The 25,831-nt window shown below is 40.0% G+C and overlaps 1 long non-coding RNA gene across 2 annotated transcripts in view; it reads left to right on the top strand.

The window, feature by feature from the left end:
* Nucleotides 1-161: 161 nt before the first annotated feature.
* LOC136099238 (uncharacterized) overlaps nt 162-25,831 on the top strand; it is a 117,275-nt gene continuing 91,605 nt past the window's right edge. For both annotated transcript variants that reach the window (XR_010651059.2, XR_010651058.2), the window contains exons 1-3: nt 162-290; nt 13,466-13,596; nt 18,650-18,679. This is a non-coding gene — a long non-coding RNA (uncharacterized lncRNA). The remainder of the gene's footprint in view (nt 291-13,465; nt 13,597-18,649; nt 18,680-25,831) is intronic.

Here is a 25,831-nt window from a genome sequence, read left to right as displayed (position 1 = left end):
GTGTTATGGAAATTCTTGCTCTGTGCCAAGAAACTTTGCGTTAACCCGTCAGGCACAACTCCATTCCTCTGACACTCCAAATATTTTCTGTATGTGCCTATGGGTAGTTTGTGTTTCTTCAGCGAAATAACTCCAGAGTCTTTATAACTGGTTTGATGCATTGCAAATTTTCTTGGCAACATGTTATTATTCCTTTGATTAGCGCAGCCACTGTTGCTTGTTTTTGTGTTCAAAGCAAAGAAATGCAAATTTCCTCACCATCAAGAAGGCTGGGAGGGGTAGTACTGAAGGTAGGTTGTTTTTAATCTCTGTCCTGCCTATATTCTAACCTTATGTTTGTGTGTGCCTCTTTTGCCAGCAGAAGCTGCTGTTTTTCAGGATGCAATAAAAACGGTTTTCTGAAGACTTGCTTTTGGGGGGCAAAAGGCAAAGGAGAGAAAAAATCCAAGCTGAACAAATCCATATGCTGAGGTTGACCTTACCTTGGAAAAGTTGCTTGGATTTTCATGCCCCTACACTGGTTCATTGATCTACATGCCAAAAAGAGCTGGTTGGTGTTGATTTACAGATTCTACATTGTTTAGGAGATTATAGTCTAATTCTCCTTCTGCTGTGGCTAGTCAGGGCATGAACTACAGTCATAATGATAGGCACTCTGTTTCTGGATTTTAGCATGCCAAGCAAGGAAGGCACTTCAAAGTAAAGCTGGAACACGTGGAAGAAGTAGTTGTGGGGGAGAGAGCACTGGGAGGAGGAAATTAGATTGACCTCAGCTTATTAAAAAGTAGTATACACTTGATGAATCACTGAACTTAGGCACCACTAGAAAAGTTATTACAGATACCTGGTTTACATTAATAGAGTTGGTGTGAAATAGCAAATATAAGAAAAAAGTAACTTGGAAAAGAGATCCACTTCAATGGGAAAATGTTTTGCTGTCAATGGCTGATGGTGGTATTGGTGTATTACAGTTGTGTTCAGGATCTGCTTTGAGACGAGAACACAGGGAGGAGCCACACTGCACTTTTTACTCTGCATGTGTCTAATAAAAGACTCCCTGTTTTCAGTGGTTCGCAGCCCCCATAGAGGTGGGATAAAATGAGCTTGCAGAGAGCACCGAGGGTAGGAGCTTAACTGCAAGACTTTGAAAATGTCCTTGAAATGACTTGGTAAAACGTAATTTATGAATGTGCAAAGCTGCTCTAGGCATTTTTGTTTCATTCAGATTTCTTTTGTTTGTTTATTTTGATGCTCTTTTTTTATTATTATTATTCTCAAGGCTGGCCTGAGATCTTAAAAGGCACTATAGTTTAGACCTTTGTATTTTAATAACATTTGGCTCTTTCTAATCTCTCACCTTCAGCCCACTCCCTATGCTGTTATAGCACAAATGAAGTACAAGAAGCCCTTTGTTGTGACTCTGGATATTTCTTTGTAATAGACAACTTATTTGCTGTGTTTTGCCTCTTTGTATCAAACATGATCCTCTTTCCTTTGATATTTTAAATTATTTCCTTTATAATTTCTTGGACTAATTTTTAGGTTGTTCCTTGCTCAAGAGTAGTCTGTTGTGTGGTCTAATGACAAAATTTGAGCAGATTAGGCTTGCTAGTATTTGTTTCTATCTAAAATAGATGAGGGTCATTGCGAGGGCTGAGTTTCTGACACAATATTTACAATTATGCACCCAAAAGTTGCTTTCTGTGCATGTTCTTCAGTAGTCAATTAAGCTTCTTTGTCCTGGTTTCAGTCGGTAAATTTGCTCATTAGAGTGTTTTTGTGCAACCACTTTTTGATCAAGACATCTTTGGAAAAGCGACAGTGAAAAGTGATAACTAAGGGAAATGTTTCCAAGCTAAACCAGACATTAAACTTTAAAAGATTTCAATTTATGATGCATTAAAGCTGTCCTAGGTGTAAAACAATTTAGATGTTGATTCACCGGTTCATCTTCATTCTGGAAACATTTCAGTTCAGGGACTTTGACTACACAGAGATTTTAATTAAAGTGTGTTCCTCTGCCCTGTTGAATCAGCCTACCTGGAGATCTACTGCCTCTGATAGATAGAGGCCAAGTTTGGTTTATAACTGAATATTAATGTATATCCAGAAAGCCAGATTTCTTAAGGGAAGCTTGATTAAATCTGAAAGCCAAAACACTTCTAACTGGATACGCTTTCATCCAGCTGCACACATGCATATTCTTTACTCCCTGGCAGGGAAGTCTATGTGATGAAGCAAAGATTTCTCTGACGTCAGCACTGCAGAACCCCTTTCTTCTTCCTCTCCTCTCTCTTGCCCTTCAGTTTTGCATTCATGGGTCATAGGGGTTCAGTCTGGGTATTGAGTTACAATGTCATCACTATTTTGGAAAGGAAAATGCTGGCTGAAAATGTTAAACCTTTTTTTCTCCCGTTTGGCCCTGTAAGTATCCCCACAAGTAAAAATATATGGATGCAGTTGTGTGCCAAATTAAATGCTATCAAAGCATGGTAGCTTTAAAACTGTAGAGATTTGTGAAAGACTCTCTAATCTTTTACCTGCTATATGTGATATAGTAGCATTGATATATGCTGAGCATCCATCTGGGATTTCATACATACGAGAGTCTGTGTATTTTGAAATTTAATCCTCATGAAATATTTGACATACTGAACAGGAAAATTGACACAGGGACACTAATTAGGGAGTTGTAATTCAGAAGGTTCTGATCATGTACTTTATACTGACGTGTATTGTCCCCCTGGTAACAGTGTTAATGGTGCTTAGACATGTGAATCAAGAAAAGAGCATGTACCCCTGGGAGATCTGGAAATCAATCTCCTATGTAATACCATTTCTATAATGCTCTAGAAGGAACAGATTTACACATTTTTCCGTTTATTAAACTGATCATACGTAAAATATTCTGGCTTTGGAATAGTTTGACTCATCTGGTGTTTTCATTCTTAAAAATCTGCAGTGCATAATATCTTTCCCCAAAACTGAGCTTTTTGCCTAAAGAGTTTTGCAGTTCTCAGTGTTTATGTGAAATCTTGGTTAAATCTATTATACTCAGCTGAACCAAGTCCTGTTTACCTTATACGGGGATTATTTCATCGACTCCTGAAATGCAAAACCTTCTGTGGCAGGAGAGAAAAGGCAGCCTTGTGACTGTGGCTCTGACATGAAGGACACGCTCTCTCCAAGTGTGATTTCATTCAGGTAGTGAGAGTAAGAGCTCCATTAAAACAAAACAAAAGGATCGGTCTTAAGCAAACAGGTGAGCTCAGTTTTTCTCTCTCTTTTCCTCCTTTCTTTGTGATCATACTACACACATGATCAGACCATCTTGCCTGCCCCAAACAGAGAATTCCTTGATGGCTTTTCAACAACTCTGAGAGCTCTTGAAGTCTGTTTCCTTATCTTCACCAGACTTTTCAAACTTTCTGCATGATTGTAAGGCTTAAGTCAGGAAATACTTTAAAAGCAGTTGTTTCCTATATGGTAAATGAATACAGAGAATTATTAATTAATAATGCTTAAGATGCAGTACTCTACCACTGCAGAAGACAGAAAAGCAAAAAACAGGCTAAAATCCAGTTAAAATTGGTGGAGTCTGGCAAAGTGTAGTTACCAAATTTAAAACCATCTGAGAGGCATTTATCTCCTTCTTGAAAAATTGTGTAGCAAGACTTTTATCTTTTTCAAAATTAAACATTTTTTAGGTCTCTTTGTGTGCAACTTATCCAAAAGCTGGCTCTTTCTGCAGTACAGTGTGTCCTCTGATGCTCATGTTTGGCTGTTGCTTTAGCAATGACTCAGAGTTCCAGCTATTGTTTCATTAACACCAGTTCCTGCCATGCTGGGGCTTTCCCCTCTCATCTCTTTCTCAAATTTCAGCCAGAACCAAACCTCTTCTTTTCATAAAATATGATGGGAGGCCCTAGGTTGGGCTAGGGGCTACAACATACTATTAATGCATTTCCAGTGTTGCAGCTACCATGCAGAAGAAATAATGATTATTCATTTTCATATCTGACGCAGGAACCCACATGCTTTGAGGCATCAATAAGAGGAACAGTCATTGCGATACAGTGTGGGTGGCAGCATTTTGTCAAAGGCTGCATTTTGGTATTAATACCAGTACCTCCTGTAATTGGTGTGTTGCACAGCTCTGTGTGGCTTCTCTGCAGAAGAGTCACACTGTCATTTCTGTAGTTCACTTTGGGGAAAAAGAGGCAGATAGACTTAAAAATGTTAAAAATTACTGTTGCACAAAGATCCATGCAGAGGATTGAGAACATTTGAACAGCTATTTAAACAGAAATATAGACAGCTAGAGAAAGACAGTATGTCTTGGAAACAAGGGGATTGCTCTGTTGCAGCTATAAATTTGGACTGGATGGAACTGGAAAGAGCTGAGGGTATCAACCTTGTATGTCCTGTAGCACAAGGACATGGAAAATGGAAAAATGAACATGTGACATACAGGCTAAGCCAATGTTTAAATGTGTCTGTGCCACCACAGCCAGCTACCTGGGCTGGAACACACTGTCTTTTGGTATAAAGCTAGGAGGGTTTACAAAACCCGCCTTTCGCAAAACTGAACTATTTATGACAGCTTTCATCCGTGCAACAGAGACGCTACTGTGGTAGGACTGCTAATGTGTACTTCTCCAGTACACTTCATCTCATCAAGGCTAATGAGAATAGCCATGACGTGTTCAGAAGTGTCCTTAACTTAAAGCAATGGCCACATCTCACGTGGTTGCAATCTTTCTTGTATGTGGATAATTTCATAAGATATTTTTTTTTATTAAAAAAACCACCAACAACTTAAAAGAAAAAAAAAAAACAAACAAACAACTTTTAAAAACTTTTCATTTATGTTTCTTACGGAAATACAGAAGAAATGATTCATTTGCCTCTAGTGTGGGCTTTTCTCTTAATTAACAATTTTCTATATTCATATTAATCCTACCTCTTTTCCCTCACCTCCATTTACAGTTGAGTCATTTACTCAACTGCAGATATGGATTATATCATCTTTTGAGAAGAATTACATGTCCTTTACTGCTCCAAAAAGCATAGGGCACTCTGAAGTGTCATGAAATTACGGTACATTTCTTCAATTGCATATTTTTCATACATCTTTGCACCTCAGCAGCAGTCAAAATTCAATTCATTCACTACTTAGTACTATCCTCAGAGACGAGCTAGGAGGTGGAATGACCAGGTCTCATAGCCTGAAAAGTTGCTTACTATTTTCCTTTGTTTGTGATTCTTCAACATGAGACAAACAGATTTCCAATTTGAGTGCTTTTGGTAAATTCTGACAGTAATAAATATGATTCTTCTGCTTAAGTCTTAAACTTTCCATAGGCTTTTTTGACTTTGTGCTGCTTACAGTGCTTGGACCCTCAATATAGCAGAGAACAATGCTTTATTAAAACAAGCTGCTGTGTAAAATTTGCTTACTCAGCTGGAAGCTACTTGGCCATTTTTCCTGCTCTTCTCAAGTTCCAGAGCTGCAGATGGAGTTGGATTAATGTAACACAACTTTCCCAAGAGCCTGCAATAGGACTTCATGTTTTCTGCTACATATCCTCATGTTCCTAACTAACCTGAAGACAAATGGGATCTGTTTATTTGCTGCTTCTCTGAGACTGTATTCAGCTGTCATAGTTGTATCATCTGCTTCATATTCTGAGTAAACCTGAGGCCTTAGGCAGCTGGTTAACTAGGGCCAGAGAATACCCAATGTGCAAAATAGTCAATGGCACATTTCAGCATGCAACATGACAGGAAAAAATCGGCATAAAAAGCTGAAAACTTTTGTGAGAGATAGCATGTGTGTCTGAGCTTTGGTTCAATGCTTCCCCCTCCTTTTTTAGGCAAGTAGCATTCAGTTATGAGCACAGAATCACAGAAACCTGAACAACAATAGCAGCAGTGTGGAAATCGACCCATGTACCCACACTAACTGAATGGTTCCAGAAGATGTGGGAAATTCTATTGATGGAAAAGCTGATTCATACAATTCTCCCTACCCCAAAAGTACAACAAACAAAACTACTCCTGTACACAAGTATATTTGGAGTCTGTCCACTGAATATACCAGGTGCTAACAAACAATACTCGTGGCTGTATTTTTATCAGGAAAACAAATGCAGTATTAGAGAATAAAGCTCATGAAAAACAAAGCCCATAACACAGTGTGCTGCAATTAGATCAGCCATTAATACAGGTGACTGATAACTGTTACCCTTCTTCTTCATTTCTCCTTGAAGACGGACGGAAATGGTAGTAGATGTGCAGCTTATTGAACTGATGGATCTGTTGTACTATAATTCAGGCTGTCATTACAGGCCAGGCATACATCTGGAGATGCCTGTGCAGCTTTCCTCTTGTGTCCTGTACTGTGCACTGTAAGAGAAAGGAGAGCACTGTGAAGATGAGGTTGTGATCCAGCACCGAGCTCTCAAACCAGAGGTCATTGATCCTAACTGGTGGATTCCTATAGCCCTCAATGGATCTTGTAAATCTGGCTTTTTTTTTAATATTAGGTATCTAGATTTCTGATGACCCTTTTTTTTTTTTTTTTTTTTGGAAAGAGGGAAGCCGCATTCACAGAGATACATTGTGATTAGGTACCTAGGACGTTCAGAGATGAAGTAGCATAGCACAGGAAAGTAACTTTTGTCAATGCCTCTAGTTTGTGTGAAACAGAATATTAGCATTACCATGTGGGACAAGCTGAAACCATTACAAAGACATACAAAACTTACAGATGAAAATATACATGTAATGTAAGGATGTCAGCTCACTATCACTTCATTCAATGTTCCAAACTTAATTTCTACATTACTACTAAAATTATCAATAAGTAAGTCCCCAGTTCCCTGTGGTTGTCTGCATATCTGCCCAGTGCTTTTTATGGTAGCTGCTGTAAAACCGATCAAGAAGCTATTCCCCAGGAAGACCACAGCCTCCTCCCACCTGCTGTTGACATCCCCACCCATTTGGCTTCAGGGCTAGGCAAGGGAAGGAAATGGTCTTGCACTACATATGACGATGATATACAGTACAGAGTGTCAGAAATGAAAGAAGTGGTTTGCTGAGGGCTGAAGTTAACCAAGGGTCTTTGGTTAACTCTGACAGAAGCCACACTGGGTCTTCATCTGCATGTTACCCATAGGCGAAGGCAGCAGATGACAGGATCAGCTCAAAGCAGCAGTCTCTCTCCCACACTACAACTGGATTAAAGCAAATTAATTTGACAGAAAGAATTTAAAAAGCAGAAAATGTAGGAAAGGACTCCAGGTGACATTGTGTCTATGGAAATATTAGGACAAGTTTGCTCTTTGGTCGACAAGCTGCTTGCTTTAATCAGCAATGGCAATGGTAAAGAGGTGATGGTCTTTTATTTTTTGACAGCATTTCTTTAGCGAGATAAATGCTTAGCACTATTTCAGGTGTTGTAAGGTGTGAGTAACAGCAAAATCAGGACTGGTGAAAACCAGCACCATTGTACATTTTTGGTGATGTGTAGAGCAGAGGTAATTATTTAACTTATTAAAAATAATTTAGACACTGCATTAATAATAATTTTTCAAAATAGTGAAAACCTTAGTATTCAGTGAGATAAAAACAGAGTTTTGTGTGACACAGTTTGGTCTGGATTACAGAAGGAAGCTGAAGAATGCAGCTTCAGCTCCAGGGTCTAATAGGCTGTGAAAGAACAAGATGTGGAAGATACGTGTAAACAACATATGTGACAAATACCTTTGAGAAAGTTATTGCTCCTTCTCTTTTCCATGTCAGTTGGAATGAAAAGACAGTCAAACAGCCTATTCTGTCGTGTTCACGTTTATTAACTGTTTAGTCTTCCTGGTTAATCACTTTCTATAGTTTAATGGGAAGAAAAGCCCCAATACCTTGTTTTAAAAGCTTACATTTGCCATATCAAAGAACTCACAAAGTTAATGCGCAGTTATATTTTTCAGTCCAAATAGGATATTTCAGAGATTTGACAATAAAAGAGCAAACACCAAAATAGACTCTCAAATGCTGCTCATGCTGAGACAACATTAGATAGGAAATGAAAGTTTAATGGTTCAAATAGGGAACATTTCTTCAGCTTCTGGGGTAAGACAGAGCTGCTCAGGAAGTGTGGCGTTTTGCCAGAGCAGGGAGGCTCCAGGAGCTGAAACAGAACAGCACTGGTGACCCTTCACTGCCTTCGACCAGCTGTTGGAGAGAAGGCAAGCGCTGGTGTGTGCACTGCTACGTGAAAGAGAAGAAACAGGGTACATGGAAATTGTCACATCAGCGTTAGGCTGGGAATGTGTATATTCACTGGTGGGAATGTAATGTTTGAGTGGTTTTTTTTTTTTTTTTTCCCCACAATGATCTTTTATGGACTATATCTGCAATGATTTTATTTTTTTTCCCCCTAGAATTCTACCTATATTTGTGCATTTTCCTGCAAAATACTGAGTCATTCTTATGTAGTCACGGAGAGTAAATATTGCAATTGGTGGGATCTGTCCTTTAAATTACTTTAAAAGTTTAAAGGCATGCACTCTAGAGTTGATTTTTTTCTGTCCACCCTAACTAATCGAGAACTTAGACAAAGGAAGGATCACATACTGTAATTTGTGTGTTTCGGGGACCCTAATGCTATTTACACAGGCAGGGTGAACTTCTCATTCCTGGCCGGATCTGCTCTGCAAAGAGATCTGAACTGGGTGATAGAGACCAAGTATGTAGTATAGATGACTAATTGTTGGATACCTGCTCTCCGTACTGGTTGAGTTGGAGGTAAGGCATTTGGGCTGCCTCTTTTTGTGCTATATACAGTCTGTGGGCTGCAGGAAGCCCACAAAGCAATGTGTTGTCTTGTTGGGCAGACCAGAATCATCCTGGGTTGCTTGTTGTCTTCCTGAACATCACTGTACCAATGTACTTCTGCCTCTGGATTGCAGGGCCAGCCAAAAAAAAAAAAAAATTCAAATGTAGCTAAGAGGAAGAGGAAGTTTAAGCCCTGCACTCTGTGACGTTGCAGATAGGTTCACAGGGCACATGAGAATGGGGATATTCCAGTTAGAGTAAAATAGGAAGAGCCAAATGTTCAGTGGAGGATACACCCTTGTTTGACTTGCACACTGCTGACACACAGTGGAAGGCTCCCCAGTGCCCTATCTGAAATTCACTCCAGTCACCAGCAGGAAAAGAAAACAGCATTTTGAGTACAGAGGAGGCACTCAGCAACCCTAGAAGGAGCAGCAGCTGTTGAGCCAGCTACAGAGAGGGCTAACCAAAAACCACTGAAAGCTGAGATCAAATGGAAGAGAATGGAGCAAAAAAGCAGCAGGAGAAAACAAAAGCATGCAGCCCGATGGGCCGTTATGAGCACAGTTCTCTATTAATCCAGAGTGACCTGGGCTTGGTGCTTGAATGGGGAGTTTTCTTAATTTTCATTGAGATATGCTCATTTATACCACTGAGAGATTCTGTTTTCAACATACTTTTACATGTAGAAAGTTATAACTATCCACCCTGTTACATAATGATCTTTTAGGAGGGGAAACAAAATAATTAAGTGCTTCTTATCCATATTGCCTGGATAGGAATTATTGAGCGTGGCCTTTTTTAAAACTCTTCTCACCTATTTGGGCATGATGCTGCTAGCTTAAGTGGATTTCCTTCTGTTTTGAAATAAGTCACGTGAGAGGATACTCCTAATGTTCTTGTCCAAATTTATAGTGCTACATCCTACCCTGGGAGTCAGGAGTGTTTGCTGTATTCTTCGGAGATATGTATTTGCAATTAGTCATCCATACAAGGGGACTGTTTAAGACAAGCCTTTCCCCTAAAGCAGTTAATTCTTCAAAATGAAAATAATCAGATAATGAGTTCATTTCCGATTTCACATTTAATGCCAAACATTTTTGGATAAACAAGATATGCTGGCAGAGCTCTGCTCTCATTGTATGTTTTTTATTAACTAGGAAACAGTTGATTCTTATCCTCTCTATCAGCTCAAATAAATTACATATATTTTAGAATGAGAGACTTGTGCAAACTGGCTGGTTTCAATGCGGTAGCCCATCAGCCGGTCTGTGTAAACCACACCCAGGCCCCACTACCAAGAAGTGCAAACCTCTGAAGGAAGACCCAGCTTGGAAATCTCCCACTCAATGGGAACTTTTATCACCGTAACTCATATTACCACAGCATGAAAATAAGTAAGGCAGCAGAGAATCTATCCCTGGCAACTTTACCAAACCACACAGGCCCAGCACCTGAGCTGCTGTGCTGTTTCTGTGGGCAGCATGGGTGCTGCCACATGGCTCCCTGCTGCTCCTGAGCTGCTCTTGGCACAGGATAGCAGATACTGCTAGGCATTTTGGAGTTGTGTTTTAAAGACGTTGTGGAGGGAGCTGAGAATACAACACAGCATGAGACCAATTGAAGTGTTCAATACTTTTTTTCCCTCCCTGAAGCTCAGCTTTGGTCAGTGAACTTGCTGTGGTTCTACAGACCTGCCAAGGAGAAGAGAATCTGGCTCTGAGTCTGGGGCCCCTGAAGCTGTCAAAATCAACCCTTCTTTCCTGGCAGGAGGAGTTGAGAAGAGAGAACTTGAAAATATTTATTTGGAAGTCATGTTTATGACATATTCTATGTCAAAAGCAGTTAAAGAAGACTATTCTTAAGATGTCCAAAATTTTAGAATGAGTTCAAAGGATTCACAATGTTTTCATAATTTGAACATTGTAGACTAAAATTCACCTAGATGTCTCATTTCTCTTGTACAAATAATGTTCTTCCTATTTGTGCACAAGCAACTCCAACATGTCATGAAGAGACCAGTCATTCATAAAGCAAAGCTGTCTTCCCTGTTGATCCTTTATATCAGCTTAGCGCTTAAGTTGATGGTGCTAGCTCCCGTGCAAACTGAGAGGTTAAAAACAATCTCTGCACTAAAGAGTTCCCAGTCTAAACATACAACAAAGAGTCAGGAGATGGAGACAGACAGGGAAGGAGCACAGGCACAGCTGTATCGATCATCACAGCCCAGGTGCAGCAGTAGTCACACAGCAGTAAAGGTTTTGAATGGTTATTGCAGAAAAAAGAGCAGCTCAAAGTAAGATATGAGAGTTATTTTTATAGAATTTATCTATTTTTAAAAAAATAGTGAGAAGCAGTGTCAGAGAAAATAGTTTCTCTGAATCCAGGCTGCATTCTTAGGAAGTCATAAGTGACCCTAGAAGTGTCAGATTCAGATATTTTTTCTTACATACAAAATAACATCCACGACAATGGAGGGTGTAACAGAGATATGTAGGTGCAGCTGGAAGAAGACTTGGCTCTGCAAACTCTAGACAACTCCTGTCTCTGCAGCTTCGCTATGTATCTTCTGAGGACTCATTGAACAAAAGTCGCCTGCATTTTTGCATGGGTACACAGAGGAGAGGTAGCCTGGTGGCCACAAAATAAAGCAAATGAACATTGTGTTTTCTGGGAAAAACAGTGTATGTAGCATGGGCTCCAGACAGGAGAAGCTGGAGCATTAATAACATGTGAGTAGAGACAGTCTCAGAAGTACAGCTCTTGCTGTCAAGAGAATAAAGGAGTGTCTTAAGACAATCCTTTCCAATCCTCTCCTTAGAGGGGGGAAAAGTACAAATATTTTTCTTTCTGCTGTCATTCTGAGGATGAAGCCACCATTTGGATTTTTCTAAGCCAGTGTTTAACTTTCAGATGACAGATATACAACAGTTCACAAGAACATGGTTTCAGCCCTCACACATGTGCTAGTTAACAATTTCATGGCTAAGTTAAACACTAAGTAAATCTAAGCTGCTTAAATAAGAATTTGGCAAAGCAAAACCACTCCCCTGAAAAAAACCCTGAACAAGTAAAGATACGTATCTCTGCTATTTCCTTTTTAGGGACCTTCACAGATTGTTTTCTTTTCTTTTTCAGTAAAAGCTAGATTTGGAAACTTATTGTCCAGAAGCTGTATTTGCATAACAGCAAGTAGGGTCAACTTGCAAGGTTCTGTGTTGAGGAAAAAATAACCTTTGGAGAAAAGGAAGACAATTTGCCCTGTTGTGAGTCATCAGGAGCTGTTGTGCTGAAGGAAGGAGTTAATCTTGAGGGAAAAGCTGCTGGCATAGGTCTACTGCAGGGAAGAAACGGTGTTCTACTGTGCATGTGGTTTAATTAGGAGAACAGTTAACAAATTGGGTATGTGCTCTGCTTTTCTGTTCCCAGAAGGCGATGATCCCTGGCAGATTGATAGTGACAGTTGTTGGTTGTAATGCTTCAAGGTTGCTTCAGCCACTTCAAGCCTTAAACCTAGTGTTTGGGTTTAAAGAAATTTGAATTTGGTTCGATATCTACCAGTTTTCCATACAAGCAATGACAGGCTGTGGGCCTGATGTAACATATCCTTAATCAAAAGGTGCCTTCTGTTTTCTCGTCTGAAATTTCTGGTTCTCACTTGTTGTTTCAGAGCTTGTTTTGTATTCTGTGTCCATATACAGTAACTTGCATACTGTGTGTTTTATTCAGGGAAAAAAAGGCTGTGGTAAGGGAACGTTCAGAAAAGCACTCAGCTTCTCTGCAGGGTCCTTTGAGGAACAAAACAATAAAACAAAAATGTTATACCTAAGTGGGGTGATATTTTTCTGAGGGGTCTTAATGCTTTACCATCTGGTTTGCTAGCCCATTTCAGCTGTGAAGGAATACTTGGTATGAGCAACCCATTCCATCAGATAGGAAGGTTACCAGATAGTATAACATTTTGTTGCCTTCTATGCCTCCGTCACTCTAGGATACTTATACGTGAATTTTGAGTATGAATATCCCATTTAGACTAGTCCGCTGCCCGGTCTGTGGTCTGCCACACAGCAAACGTCTCCCTGCCCAGATTCAACCAAGAGGGTCCCAGCCTCCAGGAGAAATGGCTCAGGACCAACACTGCGACCTACAACTGAAACGTGTAGCGCTGGTTTGTCCTTCAAGTGTGAAGCCAGTAAGGGCTTTCTACCACAGTTTTTGAACGCATTTCCAAGTATGGCAGGGTGCAGTGGCAGGCACATAATAGGGCTTTTGGCATGTATTATACTGTGCTCAACAACTCCACTCTCTGATCCAAACATGCCCACCAAAAATAACTTCAGTGAACAGCTTTTATTTTAATTATTCCAGTGTGGGACTCATGAAGTTTTGCCAACACTCTGGTTTGTAAAGCTTTTTGTATCCAAGCACAGAAACCCGTAGTGTGTAGTTGATCCCCCACTGGGATTTTCCTGATCCAGGCACAGGTCTATTCTGCAACCTCATCTTTCTTTACCTTTCACTTGCTCTTAATGTTGTTTACTCCATCGACTCCTTGAAATCTCTCCCTTTCTTGGCTCCTGTGACTGCTCTTACTTAGCTATCGGCCCTAATTTTCTGTTTTCTCTTTCAGCTCCACATTTAATTGTTGGTGTTGGTTATTTGGTGGTTCCCAAGTAGTTCTGATATCTGCAGGGATCTCAGTGGGATCTGTATGTGGACTCCCCTCTTCCTTTCCACTCTCTGTCCAACCTACCACATGAGGTATGTCCTGGTTTTGACTGGGATAGAGTTAATTGTCCTTCTAGTAGCTGGTATAGTGCTGTGTTTTGGATTTAGAATGAGAATAATGTTGATAACACAGTGATGTTTCAGTTTCTGCTAAACACTCAAGGACTTTTTAGCTTCTCACAGTGACCTGCCAGCAAGAAGGCGGGGAGTGCACAAAATGTTGAGAGGGGGCACAGCCGGGATAGCTGACCCCAACTGACCAAAGGGGTGTTCCGTACCATATGACATCATGTTCAGCATATAAATCCAAGGGAAGAAGAAGGAAGCGGGGGGATGTTTGAAGTGATGGGGTTTGTTTTCCCAAGTAACTGTTACCTGTGATGGAGCCCAGCTTTCCTGGAGATGGCTGAACACCTGTCTGCCTACGGGAAGTAGTGAATGAATCCCTTGTTTCACTTTGCTTGTGTGTGCAGTTTTTGCTTTTCCTGTTAAACTGCCTTTATTTCAACCCACAAGTTTTTTCAGTTTTACCCTTCTGATTCTCTCCCCCATCCTGCTGGAGGAGGTAGTTAGTGAGCAGCTGTGAGAATAACCAAACAACTGCACTTCTGTCAATGACTTGCAAATTTGCCTTTTCCTACCCAATCTGTTTCCTTTTGTCACAAAATTTTTCTGTTTTCTTCCTCACCTGTCCCCTTCTTCCAATCTCCTTCCCTCCCTCCCAGTGTCATAAATCACGAAGCAACCGTGAGAAAAAGGATGTCCCTTTGAGGGGCATCATCATCATCTGGTGAGACGGGCTGCTGGGTTCTGCAGAACATTTCCAGGCTCTGAGTGAGCTGACTATGGTGGTTCCTCCCTCTTCTCTATGTTGGACTACCTATTTAACCCTTCCTTCATCAAGCCCTAACTTGCTTTGTGGGGAAGCACATGCAATTTAGGATTGCTGTATTTAAGGACGTACTTACTGTTACTTTGTAAATAGCCTCAGACAGCAAATAAATTGGTCCTTTAAGAAGATCAAATATGAAAGACAAAAATAAACACGAGTTGATATGATGTTCAGTTTAGGTTAGGTTAATTTCCTAGGCATGCTAAAAGAAACAGCTTTAGAAGGAAGAGGAAGAACTTCCCTATATAACCTATAGCCTGATTGTTTTTGGCACAGGTGTGGATAATAGAGGTTCAGAGCCCTTCACGCCTAGAGGGAACTGAGCCCAAATCCCCTGCAGTCTGAGGGAGTGCTCCTGTTGTGGAGCGATTGCGTCAAACAGGCCTGGCAGCATCAGCACCCACTTCTCTTACAGTTTTGGTGGAGGAGGGTGGAGATCCCTATCCTGAGATAGGCGACTGAATTCCAGAGAGGCTTCAGCTAAGTCAAATATCCTCGATGCATCCTAATGGCTAATTTGGGCAGCTCTTGCTCAGCCCTCTGTTTGGGGTGTCTGTATTGTCCCCTTCCCAGAGCTCTGGATCCCAGCACACAGACACACTCCTAGCAGCCAGGAGCTGCAATTTTCAGCACTGTGGAGTCTAAACACTGCTTCTGTCCAGAAAAAAATATTGCTTAGCTCTAGAGGGTCTTATGCTTGGTTACCTTGATGAGTGCTACTAATAATAACAATATGGACAATATGACGTTTATATGTAGCGTTCATATAGCTTTCGCATGCCATCTGTTACAACATCTATAACAAAGTGCTTAAACTTATGAAGCAAAGCCAGGGGGAAGGTCTTTACACCAGCCAAGGACAGAGAAGACATACAGTTTTGTGGGAATCCCTTTGCCTTCAAGATATATTCAAACTACTGCTTACTAGCATGCTAATCTGACTAAACCTGAAACATAATACCTAATACTGGTATTTTCATTTTGTCTCACATTTGGACTGTACTCTGGTTCTGCTACCTTAAGTTTCTGTGTGTGTGCAGTGGAGAATATAAAACGGGGAATTTTCAAGGGTCTGGAGGTCCTTCAGTGTCAAATTACTTTTAAAATTTTACTTTAGCATTTCCACAAGGCCCCCAGATATTCTTGGCACTTTGTGATAGTCCTTGCCCCAAAGCATTTAAAATGCGTTTCAGATGTACCACGAATGAAAAGCTAAAAACAGGAAGAAAAAAAAAGAACTAAGTAATCCAGGATACATTTAGAGGATCAATGATTATTCAGTATTTTATATTTAAAGCTTGTCTGGAAGGACATTTCAGTTTTAACTGGTGTGTAAGGCATGTTTCTAGAAGACAGATTTGAATTAGAGGAGGGTTTCACATGAAATTTGAATGCTTTTGAGAGAAAGAGTTGCAAACACTAGACTTCATTATCAAGTACAAATACTGGAAACAAAATGGTTCATTGGTCCTCATTCTCATCAGTTTGTTTTTTCCAAATATACCAGTGCATTTTCCATATGTGATTAAAAATATAGATCACCAAGAAACTTTTGTCTTATGTTAAGTGTGAAGAAAACAAAACAAAAAGCTTTGCTTTACAGTAAGCAGAGGGATGCTGCAATATTTGAGCAAGTATCAGCCAGCAGCTGTTTTTTTAAAAAAATCTGAAATAATGAAAGAACTTCCACTTTAAAAATTTTAAACTTTTAAAAAATAACAACCACGGATCACTAGATTTGGTGCCTACTCACTGGAAAGTCACCAAATCTCACTTGTTTTGCTTGGGCCTCACTCAAACATAACTGGCCTCAAGCTAGTAAGCAAGCCAGCAAATGTCCTGGCTTGTAAAGAAATCTGATCCAAATCTGTAAACCGAGCCCAGCCTACGAGCCGTGGTCAGGGGAAACATATGGAAAATTAATGACAGATAACAGAATGGTGGGACACCCTTAAAAAATAATAAAGAAAACAAAATATTTTTTTTAAAAGTTCTTACATTTTCACAGCAATTCCAGCTAATGCTCTTTTGAGTTAAGAAATTTACAGAGCAGCTGAGTGTTGCTTTTGCCGTTGCCAGAACCTAAGCTCCAGAAATGGCTGCTGTGTTGTTCTTGCAGCCTGAAATTCCCCCTTGCACATTCTTAATTGATACCTGTAGTGGAATTGCTTTATAAGCTAGTTCAGCTGCAACAGCACTTTAGGAAATACAGTAATTCTGCTCCCACCTGTTTAAATAAATGGGAACCTCAGGAAGAGGAGTGGATCGGAATTTGCTTGGACTCAAACTGGGTATAACAGCAAAAGCCAGGCTGAGAACTGCAAGTCTGGCCAGGCACAAGGAGGAGGAGGCAAAGACAGTGTATGTGTTTTCTTTTCTTTTCCTTTATGGACCTTCAGGCATTTTGCAAAGATGAGCTGCTTGTGGTATGATGTCGTGGATGGGGAAACAGTCCCAGGGACCTCATAGTTGTACAATCTCTCCCTGGTGGAGGGACTAGGTTTCACAATGGAAAGAATAATTTTGAGGAAAGCAGATGTATTTCTGAAACACTCAAATCACGTATTTATTTGGCTGACAGCCTGAGATGCTCACCTAAGGTAGACTTTGAAATGTGGCACTACACACTATTTTGTAACAAGAGAAAAATCATATTTTTCTTCTTATTCATCCACTTTTGTTTTATTAAAATCAGCTAAAATACTGACAGTCTTCCTGCCTGGACCCTAAAATATCTCTCACTGCTCCCCTCTTGTTTCTGAAGAATCATCTATTCACAGTGGGTGAGCATCAAGCTGCATTTATTGCTGAGTAACTCAGGTGTCTTCATTTCTTATTACCTTGCCCAGCCCTCTGTATCGTTAACAAACCATGCAGTGCAGGGTGACCCAGGTGATTCTGTATGGTGAGCTGATGCCTTTTATGCTGAATGTTTCCTGTACATTTAAGGAAAACCAGCAAGGACTGTATGGAGCAAGAATAACAAATGGAGGTCTCTATCTTTTTATTGCTAAATAACATACTATGGCTGCTGGTTTATTGTCTTTGTTTCCTGGTGAGTAACCTGGCAGGAGGGGTATAGCTTATGCTCTTGTGGCTGTAGCCTCCCTCCAGGAGAAAACTTGTTTGTGTTGCTTAGTCTTCAGTTTGTCTCTTTTCCTTTCTTTTATAAGCTGAAATGAGGACGGTATGCTGTGATCCTTGCAAAACAATTTCCATTTCCAGGGAACATATGATAACAGTAGCTCAGCATTTAGAGTATTCCCCATTCCTTGCTCTCATTTGCAACTTGAGGTATTATACGCTGTGTTATCAAGTGAAAAGTGTCAACTGAAGTGGAGCAGCAGCAAAAAGTGTTTCATACATGGCTGTGATAGAAAAGCAGACCCTCACCTGGTCTGAGAGTAGCAGCACTAGCAGCCACATTTTTGTCTGCATCCATCCTGCTGCACATGAGCAAGTGTTGTTTTGCACACTCAGAGACCCTTTAGGGCCAAAATTTAGCCAACTTACCGGGTCATTTGTGTGTTTAAAAGAAAATTTTGTTGTTCCATTCAACACGCTTTTCTTTTTTTTCCTGAACCTCTTTGCTAACACAGTGGCTTAGGGTCCTTCCCAGAAGAGCCTTGGGGGTCTCTGATGTCAGCTCTAAGATTTCCTTGCTGGTTGCTCAGCTGAGAGAAGAAATTAACTTTCCAGTAAAAGCTTTCCAGGTGCTTTGTGCGTGTGGGAAATATTTCCCAGGAATATACTGGGATCAGGGTGTCAACAAACTCGTGAATTCTGTAGCTTACATTAAATAGATGATCATATTAAATCATCATAAGGACTTATACTAACCATAAAAATTGATGGCTGTAAAACAACAACAAAAAAAATGCTGAGTTGTGTAGGAAAAAATGAATGTGTAACACACAAACATATACACATACATTTTATATACACATACATAGTGGTAGTAGTAATACCAGCAATGCAGCAGAAAACCTCTGCTCTGTATGTGTGTGGGGTGTATGATGTAACAGGCAGACCTTTTTTCCTGAGAATTAACTTTTAAACCACTTCACATGGCACAAAGACTGGGAATCTGTATCAGCAGAGAAGGAAAAAAACAAGAAATGTTTAGAAATACCAATCTTTCCAAACATAAATATTTCCATTTCTGGTTTGATAAATCTGTTTAAATCCTTTCAGGTTCCTGTGGAGGAGTAAAACAGCCTAAAGGTAAGACTTACGATGTAAAACAGTGTTTTCTGTGACCTTGGCAAACCTATGAACTGACCAAAAGAGGTGATGGCTTCAGAGTGCACAGTGCATGTTTTGCTTTTCTAATGTCTAGAAGATTCAATACATCTGAAATATAACAAAAAAATTTCCTGCAGGGCAGTGGAGAAGTCCTACTGACAAGAGGGAGCTGTATTCTTTTCTCATCACCTCATAAACAGCGGGGTTCTGACTGAGGATGTTAGGTAACGCTTGCCATATACAGAACTCAAAGGGGGTATTACTTTCCTTGTATAACCCTTCGAGATCTGAGGCAGTATTGTTTAACAAAGCATATTGTTTTCCCCTCTTGCTTTTGCTGAGCTTTGATGCTGATTTTAGAACTTGACAGCTGTGTTTAAACTTGTCTTACATCTCTCATACAGAGGAGGGGAAAATATAGGTGTTTGGGGCAGCAGGCAACGTAAACCATGCGGAGGGGATGTGGAGGGCAGTGGGGCTGTGGAAGAGAGGCATGATTTGCCTTGGGATATCATGGAATAGGTCCACAATTATGAACTTCTAGCCATCCTCCTTTTGGGAGGCTCCTTAGAGCTAAATGAGTTGCTGGTCCCTTATGTCCGACCAAGGAGAACTGGGTGCCTCAGAAAGGGACTCATCGCCACTTAACACCATTATAGAAAGGTGAGAAATCTGGCTAAGCACCCTGCTTCAGGAGGATTCCTATATTTGCTTGAGACTGTGATCCAGAAAACCTAGAGACCCACAGGACTGGTTGGTCTTCCCTATAGTGCTCTTCATTGTGACAGTATTTAGGTATGAGTATTTTGTGTGGCAAAATAATTAGGGTGAAACAAAATATCTGTTATTAATAGACTCTAAAAAATGTCAGAACTTGTTACAGCTATTGTAATAATGGAAATGAAAGCATTACTTTCAGATCCCTAGTATCAATCAAACTGAAGTTGATTCTTGTAGAATATTTGGCTGCTAACCTGTATAAATTCATCCTTTATGGCATAAAGGGAGGTGTAAAGAGTTTACATTTGTACAATAGCTGAGTTTTTCAGATGGCCCGTCTTTGAATAATTATTAATACCTTGTTCAGTGTCTGAAACCTGTGATGTTCCACCATTTCTACCGATACCTGAGGAGAATGTCTTTATATAAGTCATCGGGACGGCACACATGGAAACAAGGATTGGAGCCAAAACAGAAGAAGAGAAGGAATCAAGGGACATTCAAAACTTTAATAAAATAGAAGTCAGACAGGCTCCTATTCAAGGCCAGAATAGCTCTTTTCTCTTCATTGTCCTGTCTAATGATAGAAGACCTAAGAATATTCATTCTTCTCAACTTCTGTAAGATGCCATTCAAACAAGAGCTCTTAATGTATTGTGTGTCACAACATTGTTTGTTTGTGTTTGGGGTGGTTTTTTTTTGGAAGAATGACATTTCCATGGCGTTGGATTAAGTCATAGCGCTCTCAGGAGAGGTCTCCAGAGTTTCATCAAGATTTTATCTAAAGGGAGACACAAAACCCCAGGTCCCTTTGGATGTTTCTCTCTGCGCTGTTTATGTACATTCTTGTTTCCAAGTTGAAGTGAATCTTACGAGCACAGAGCATTTGTAGCAACTTCTCTGTAGGAACGCCACCTCCCCAGACCATGAGCATGTCGGTTCTGTAAATACACTTCCCCCACGCTGACATGGGATGTCTTCACCTTTGTTTTCTCACCTTCTTTTCAGAATTTGTTTGCCTTTGGCAGTTGAAGGGTGGGGTGTGATGAGCAATCCTTGCCACCCATTGCATACGCTTTGAATTAATTTTTAACTGGCTATCAGAAGCAAGGATAATTTAACGGTTACCACTGTTAACCATTTCATAAATGATCAGTTTAGCAGGAATTGAAAATCCATATATTTTTAAGCAAATATAATATTGGCTGTCACTGTTTGATATTGTGTCCTCTAAAAATTGAAATTAGCAGTTCATAGGCCTTTCTTGGGCACTGAGCACAGACCCTACATTTATTCTCATAGAACAAAATGTGCTACAGGATTGTCACTTCTAAGCTGTCAAACAAATATCCCCATAGCTTAGCCCCCAATTTTGGATCACCTTAGAGAAGAAAAATCTTAAAGTTCTTCAAGTATTTCACAATAATTGAGAGCCAAACCCAAATTTCATCGCTTGCAGTGTTCTTCGGTTCCAAACCACTGTGTCTGGTGGAAATGTCTGGAATGTGGAGTATTGTATTTAAAAACAAAGAAAAACAACCCTTAATAGCCATTCTATCATCTAGCTAAACAAAATCTGGTACCCACACCATTCTGGAAGTGGGGAGTGGTGAGGATGGGAGAAACGGCGGGAAAAAAATTGAAGTAAAACTGTGTATACAGTGACCAGAATCAATCACTTTGGGGTTTAGAATAAAGATGAAAATATAAATTAAACAGAACTGCCTTTAGTCTCTAAAACATTTAAATGCTAGTTACAGAATTCAGAGCGTCCAGTGTTTATTTCCAAAGAAAACTTCATGAAGGCCAGGAAGCCGCTTGTGCTTGGTTACCCTTACACTAAGGATCAAAGCAGAGAAGGATCTCATTTTCATACATAACTTTGAAGTGTTTTATAAAGAAAGTCAGAAAATGGATCTTAAGAGTAGTTGTTATTAGGCTTATTGGATCAGAAAAATGAGTAAGAAAAAGATAATGTCTCTTTTTTGGAAGATGTACCAGGACTGTATTCTCCAGCAAACTCCTTCATCTGTCTCTTGTAATTTTTAGGTTGTAAAGACCAAGAAAGAGTGAGAGAGGTTTTTTTTATTCCCTTGGGATCATATTTTTTTTCCCTCTGCTCTCATAAACCTTCCATATGCTTCTACATTCATGTCTTGTTTTCGATTTTAGTGAAGGTTTTTATTTGGAGCCTCATAAAATTCTAATTTATTGCAGCTTCTTTTTATACAATGGAGGGGGGAGAAGGGAAGTAGTGAGATAGCATGTGCAAGACAGCCCCAAGGAATGCGTTTGTGCATTTAAAGCATTGGTCAGTTTATCAGCCCCTGCTTCAGTTATTGCCAAATACTTTTCCTTGCTCTCTAACTTATGCTCATGTATTCTCACTGTTTGTATGGAAAGGCTAAGTGACTATCTAGGTGTGCTAATATACATTTATTTTGGGGGGTACAGAATTCAAGTGCCAAACTCTTCAAACAGTTTAATAGGCCATACTGATGCATAATGTATATACTGAGAGATGGTGAGGAGAACCTGCCCTCCCAATGTGCCACATCTGGCACTGCTTGGTAATAATGTCTCATGCATTTTTGTGCATTATGATATTTGAATTTTACTTAAATTGGAAACAGGAATGTCAGCTTATTGAGTAGCTCCTAGTTTCAGCAGCATAAAGTAGTGCATCTCTAGTACAGGGAAAGGCATAGTCTTTCCTCTTGTAGGGCAGAAGCCAGAGCAGAAGGTCCCAAGATGCCAAGTGAGCATACCAAAATCAACCTCAAGAGAGGTCTCAGGAACACCCAAGAGCACAATGAACTCCCAGGTCTACCTGCTTCTTGTGCACATGGACTCCTGCATGCAAACAGACATCAAGAGACAGCAATTTGGGCGTACATTTGGGAAACAGAGCACTGAGTGTACTTGAATGTACATAGGCACATGCATCACTTGTTTTGCATTTTTACATTTGCTCTTTAGTTAAATAGCAGAACTGGTCTACAAACTCATATCCCTCGGTTTAAATAACACTGTCTCTTTTTCAGTCAGCAAACTTGTATGTATACACAGCACAGAGAGGGAGAATCAGGTGGAAGAGTCTCCTTTATAAATGGTGTTTTAGTCCTCATTGGCCTGTCATGGACTGAATTCCATCAGTGCACATTGTTTGCTGAATACTCATAAGAAATACCCTCCAAGACAGCAGTGGTACATCCCTCTGGATGACACTGTTGACAGCTGTCCCTTTCTTAGGTGAGGAGCAGAGGGTTTGCCTCTAAGGGAACAGGAATACTTCCAGGCTTACCTGTGATACCTCCTTCTGCTCTGTTCAGAATTGGATCAACCACTTCTCATTCCAATCCAGAAAATCAGAACAAGACCAGAAATCTTGTTCTAGAGCAAGATTTCTATGCAAGCGAATGAAGTGTATTTCCTATGCAGTGCCAGCATAGTAGTCTTGTTTGTTTGTTTATTTGAGGGTTTTTTTCCCCTCCATTTCCAGTATTAAGCTGACCAAATTAAATCAAAACTTCATACTTTGATTAGTGAAGAATCTGGGCACAAATGTCTTACTGTGGTTCGAGGTTTTGAGTAGCTGAAGTTTAAAAATTCAAGTAGTCACTAACTTCAAGAGAATGAGCACATCTTGTTCAGCAAAGAACCACATCACTTTTACATAACAACATGATGGACTGAAATAATCCGTAAATGTCCAGAGTTAATGGCATATTGCACCAGCACAACCTATATAGAAGGTACTATCAGGTAAAACAACAAGTTTGAGAATTCTGTGCACACAACATATATGCTTTTGCATATGTTGTATGTTTGATAGACATTTAAACATATGCACAGCCCTATGCAGGTGTTCTCTGAATATGTTCTTCTTTGTCAACCACTTCCCACTCTGTGTATGTTATTGTATACATTAAGGCACGTCAGTAATACAACACTCGTGTTGTTTAAATGTTTGGAGGGAACACCCTCCTGGAAAACATCAACTTGAGCATTGAAAGAGAAATCCAAGTCCTGTAGCACACTTGAAATCTGCTCTTGCAGAGGCCATAAGGAAGCATGAGAGAAGCTTTGTTGGAGAGAAACTGCTGGGCACTGAACGTTTTTTTCCCCTCTAAATATAACATAGATTAGGCTTTTAACTGCCTTTTCTCCATAAAAGCTACCTAACCCTGTTCACTAACATTAGGAAAAAATAAAGAAAATTCCAAGCAAAATTCCTATTCAGAGTAAAAAACATAAATTAAAACGAAGTGCGCAATGCAGGCCCTTTTCTTCCCTTCCTGTTTTGTTTGGTGTTTTCTAGCTCTGCTTTTTGGACAGCTGAATGGGGGCTGGGAAAGTGTTTACAATATTTTCACATGATTGAGATGGCAGAGTTCTTGCACTCACTGAAAGGCCTTCTGTTTTCAGATGGCATTGAAAGTTTACCGTCTTTCCAGACAAAAGGAAGAGAGCCCGTTGCCAGCGGATGAGTAATGGGCATGGCCTCCGCACAATACCTCCTATCCAGTCCTAAATCTACATGGTGTTCTTAGGCTTCCCGGCTTCTCCAAAGCAACCTTTGTCTCTGCTCTGGGAGACCAAAACTGCTCGTTGGGCGAGTGGGGATGCAGCCAAGAGGGGAAGGCTCAGTGACAACAGTTGCTCAGTGCTCCCTGCCCAGTATCTGCCTTCTTACTCTGTTACTATAATAGTTGGAAACCCATCAACAATTGGACATCTTCTATACAAATATGTTGCGGACCATCTGTATAGTTTTCAGTTCCAGAAGATTCCAGTAACTCACTAAGTTTTAATACTTTTTTCTTTTTTTTGGTTAATCTGATGGGCTGCCGTGAGATAAGCGGTTAAAACAAAAGCCTGCCATAATTACTTCAGAGCTAAAACTGCACAGAAATTGCCAATTCCTCTATTTGTTTTCTTACAAGCAAATCAAAGCAAGCATTTTCCACTGTTAATAATTTTTAGGTTCTATTAAGTCATCTTTTTTTTTTTTTTTTTAATGAGAAAAATATTTTGGTGAAAATCATCGCCAACATAGTTTTAAAAAATATTAGAAAAGATTATTCTAAAGTTTTTTCCAGGGAATCTGTGTGCTCGTTGGCATTATAGAGACCAGTAGGTAATTCGTTTTCTTGTTTCTCTTATAAAATTTCCTAGAGCTTGTCTGTTTGGAATTTATCTATATGCATATATGGAAATGTAGACTACATGTGTGTAGGGCTTGTATGTGTGTGTGTGTACATCTCTCTGTCTACCTGCCTAAAAGAACCTGCATTTCATCATATGCACTAAAGTGAACTACAAAGACCTTTCTAAGAATTAACTAAGCATCCATTAACTACACTTAATTTTGACCGTGTGCTCAGCTAACAATTGTCAATGTTAAGTTCTTGTTCATTCATACTAGTTTGATGTTTACTGATTTACTGTTGTCAGAAAAATAAAAGCAAAGATGTAGGAGATGTTGGATTTCTTAAGGGCTGGTTGTAGCTGGTATCAGCAGTTTGCTGATTAACCTGTAGTAACCTGTAGTGCTGGCAGTCCGGGGTATACAAAAAATGCATTAAGGTTGTTAGTAAAATTATTTTCTAAATTACCTGAGCAGAGCTTTCAAGGTAACTAGTTCTGTTCTTTGGACTTTTTTGACGAGTTAACTGTTTAAAACAGCATTAAAATAATCTGGCTTCATTTCCTCTGTTGAAAGAGCAAATCAGCTGAAACTTGGACTTTTTGCTGAAAGTGGGGGGAAGGTAGTTTTTCTTTTAAAGAGCCTGACCATACACATTCCGCTCTGGTGCCTTTAAAGGGGACTTCCCGATTTTAAATGCCCTTGAGCACAGAAATACCAACACCTCTTAATTGTTTAATATAGTGCAGCTTAAAACATTTACAGAAGTGCTTTCCAAGTATTTCACTGTTCCAGGTGTTTGGTCCTGCACCTCCTAAAATAATAGGCTATTTCCCCTCGGTTTCCACATGCTTGGTGCCACAAGGAGACATATGCTCTGTATCAAGGGAAGGGGAAGTGAGGGAGGTAAGTGGGACTGCCTGACTTGCGGCACACACAGAACTCTCTGTCTTCCGTCACTCAGCTTGTTAAGAATGAGAAAAATAACATGACTTGTGCTTGGACTTTAAGATCCAAGGAGAAAAATATCATACTGTTGAGCATTCGAATGTCACTCTGCACAAAGACCCCCTATAACTGCGTCCTCTGAGCAGCATCACAAAATGAATAATAATTCTAGCAACTGGCAGTGCTGAACATAAATCAGTCCATGATGCAGCCATCTTGCAGCCCTCTTAAAGCCACGCTCCAAACTGCATTTGTTGTTTCGTGGAGGTGACGTGAAGCTGAAGTCTGATGTTTGTCATGTGCAAACAAACTTC

The sequence above is a fragment of the Patagioenas fasciata genome, chromosome 3, assembly GCF_037038585.1.
Source record: "Patagioenas fasciata isolate bPatFas1 chromosome 3, bPatFas1.hap1, whole genome shotgun sequence".
NCBI classification, from domain to species: Eukaryota; Metazoa; Chordata; class Aves; order Columbiformes; family Columbidae; genus Patagioenas; species Patagioenas fasciata.
This window is presented reverse-complemented; position numbering and strand designations above follow the sequence as displayed.